Below are 3,899 nucleotides of genomic sequence, written 5' to 3'. Positions count from 1 at the left end.
CAGGGTTTTCTCTATTACTAAGCAACTCGTGGAGGATATTAATGAGTGTGAAGTGTGGCGCAGATGCCATCAAACAAAGTGACCAGAAAGCAAGAAACAATAGAAATGATGGAAGGCAAATAGCCAAGGACAATCCTTACTTAGACAAATGAGGAGGCTAAAAGTCACAGGCAGGAAAACAGATGAGTAGGCAGAGAAAGAAATAAATGAGCAATAATACAAAAGACTCATGCCACAGATGCATGTCTGAGATAATGGAGGCCGGCTGTATATTTTGAAGACACAAGAGAAGAGGAAGTTTATACAAAACTTTGAAATACCTTCAAAATGATTGCTAAAGGCACAAAGTTCAGAAATAGATTCATTATCATCACTTAAGGAAGACATTTTGTATTGGACACTGTGCTGCTTATGGTTTTAAAACGCACTTGCCTTCACCTCCTTCAACAAAAATATATGATCCAGTCTAGCAAACAACAGTGAATTATATTCTAATTTTACATGCTTAGCAGGAAAGAAAAAAACAGTTCCTAACTCAGATCGAAACAAAAGCAAAACTCCAATTTCACAAGTGACTGTGTGTATTTGAAAGCACTTGGGTGAAACTCAAGAGGAAATGAACTCTCCATCATTAAAAGCATATAATTATCAACTGAATAAATCCTTGGCAGAGAAGTCACAGGGGTTTAAAAATAATAATGATATTAATTTTAACATTGTGATTAGAGCAGCTGAGTTTTAAGCGCCCTCTAATCTGAGGAGTCTAACATTATATGTGAGGAATACTTGTCACTTTTGTAAACATCAACAAATGGCAAGCGTTATGATAGATCATTCACATGCATTTTATTATTTAACATGACCCCACTTTTTCCAGGTTGATATTTTCCATCTTTATTTCACCAAAGACAACAAGGCTGCGCTCAGAGACACTAAATCATTTGCTTAAGTGCACACAATAGTCATTGCTGTAGCCAGATGTTCTCTGACCCTTCCATGGTATATTTAGTCCATGGCACACTTTTGGACCCTGTGTGAGTGAGCGTTTGTCTTTTGGCACGACTCTTCCTTCTGCTGAAACTTCTGATTTTTAAAATGCTTCTAGTTCTTTAAAACACTGTATCTCAGGATCATATGTTCATGTGGATGTTGGGAATCAAGTTTACCTGCACACATTTAGTTGTTAGAACTTCTCATTTAATTTACACAGTCTGTACACTTCTTTTTCCTTGAACTGTTCATATTCCGGTTAAATTTAATCACATTCCCTTTAATAGGCTGGCTTCCCCTGCCATCCAAAATGATTTTCTGGAAAAGATGTGTTTTTACAATTACTTTCCTACAGATTGGAATATTTACTTTTTATAGTTCCTTCAATTAACATTTGTACATGAATGTCGTTGTTCCTTCCATAGTCATTGTATTTCTATTGCTTTATTAATTCAAAAAAGAGAAAATATGGTACAAGATATCAGAGAAGTTTTGGAAAGTGACTTTAATCATTGCTATGTACCAGGAAATTCTTTTTAAAGATTTAACCTGATAGGATCAGAGTGTGCTAGTGAAATGATTACCTCATTTGGGATTATCTGGTGAGAACCGTAGACTATTTTATAGCACCCTCTTATTCTGTAATCTTTAATGGCAAAATCTTGTTTATCAAGAAGAACTCTGTGAGCAGCTGCAAACAATTTGCCTTTATTGATTTTACTGCTAAGTCTGACTGACTGCTCACCCTGGCTTCAAACTGCCTTGCCAGGACCACACCCCCTCTCTTGAGTGCTTCCCATCTATTGAACTAGAAGCCATTGGAGCCACCTCTTCCATCTCAATGAAAAGTCTAGTGACAAATTAATTACTCACTTATTTTACCAAGAGCCATCTTGCCTGAAGTTGCAATAGATATTACAGAATAGAATGTTAGCATTATTCAGTCTTCAGTATAAATTAAAAATGACCTGAATTCTTAAAGAAGACAGAAAAAGGAAGGGAGGGGAGAGAGAGAGAGAGAGAGAGAGAGAGAGAGAGAGAGAGAGAGAGAGAGAGAATTAAAACATTTCAACCAATTTTAATGTATGAATGAATATTATTTGTATTTTGATTCTAAAACAAATTAACAAATTGAAAAAATGTTTTTTGAGACAATCAGGAAATTTGACTAGATATATGACTTTATAGGAATTATTGTTAGTGTTTTAGCTGTGAAAATGATATTTATAATGTTATTTTTTTAAAAGTCAATCTTTTAGAGATGTATTTTGAAATATTTATGGATTGAATAATAGGATAACTGAAATTTATTTTCTAATAATTCATTGCTGGAGAGAGAAAAAAAGTTAGGGATTTGGGTATAGAACCACAAAATCATTTATTATAATATTTTCTCTATTTTAACTTTTTTAATTTTCAGTATTGAAAGTGTAATAAAACAAATTGATTTAGGAGCTTTACAGGCAATTTTGTAACAATATTAAAATACAAATGATGATAATTGATGACATTTTTAACACTAAACAATGTGCTATACTAAGTAGTTTGCATACATTATTTCATTTAATCCTATAACAGCCCTATGAACTATAAATCAATATCCTGATTTTATAAATTATGATATTATAGTCTAAATAATGTAAATAACTTCCCCAAGGTTGCTAACCTGACAAGTGGCAGAGCCAGAATTCATACTACCTGCTATTATTATTATATTTAAAGTATAATAGCTAAATATAATAGCCTAAGTGCCCATTAGCAGATGAGTGGATTAAAAAGCTGTGGTGCATCTATACAATGGAACACTATGCTGCTGTGAAAAAGAAAGAACACTTACCATTTGCAACAGCAGGGATGGACCTGGAGAGCATTATGCTAAGCAAAATAAGCCAGTCAGAGAAAGATAAATATCACACGATCTCACTCATTTGTGGAATATAATGAACAACAATAAACTGATGAACAAAAATAGATAGAGACACAGAAGCATCAAACAGACCAACAAATTTCAGAAGGAAAGCAGAGGAAGGTGGGAATGGAGGTAAGAGATCATCCAAAGGACTTGTATGCATGCATATAAGCATAACAGTAGACACAGACAGTAGGAGGGTAAGGACATGTACTGGCTGGCAAGGGCAGGTGGGGAGAGGTCAATGGGGGGGAAAAGGAGACATGTACTTTCAACAGTAAAGAATTTAATTAAAAAATAAAATAAAGTATACAATCTGTCATTACTGTTTGGATCCCTCTTCTATTTTGCATCTATTTTATAATCAATATTAATAGGGGAACATTCAAGAAGATACTTTATGAACCAGTTTTCCATTAAGGATCTTGGTCAATAGTTAAAATTCCATTTTCAAAATATATAAAATTGACATTTCAAGTTTGCTTGTTTTCAGTTTTTAATTACTAAAGATTTTTTAAATTTTAATTTACCACTAATATTTTTTCATACATTTTGATATTTCTTGTGCATTACTATATTTTTCTAATGTGAATTGACTGGATTCTTTCTAGTTGATAATTCTGTAGCATGTTTTATTAAAGAAATTACAATTCACCAAAAAATTACATGAAATTGCTTTCATAATGCAAAATTCTTCATTTATCTACAGAAATCAGCAAAATATTCTGAGTCTCAGTTTTCTCATTTAAACAAGAAGGAAATTGACTTTTAAAAGACCTCATTCATAATGATGTTCCCCATGAAGAAAAAATATCTCCTTGATGTTCCTCAGACTTTACAAGCACAATGACACATCAAGGATTTTTCACCCTTGCTATTTCTGTTGTCTGAAGCGTTCATCAGTTTCTATACAATCCATACATCCACAGTTCTCCTTTTCTTCAGATTTCTCTTCAGACATTATGAGAGAGGATCTTTTTTTGGTACTCTAAAACAACAA

The sequence above is a fragment of the Myotis daubentonii genome, chromosome 2, assembly GCF_963259705.1.
Source record: "Myotis daubentonii chromosome 2, mMyoDau2.1, whole genome shotgun sequence".
In the NCBI taxonomy this organism is placed as follows: Eukaryota; Metazoa; Chordata; class Mammalia; order Chiroptera; family Vespertilionidae; genus Myotis; species Myotis daubentonii.
Note: the sequence above shows the minus strand (reverse complement) of the source record.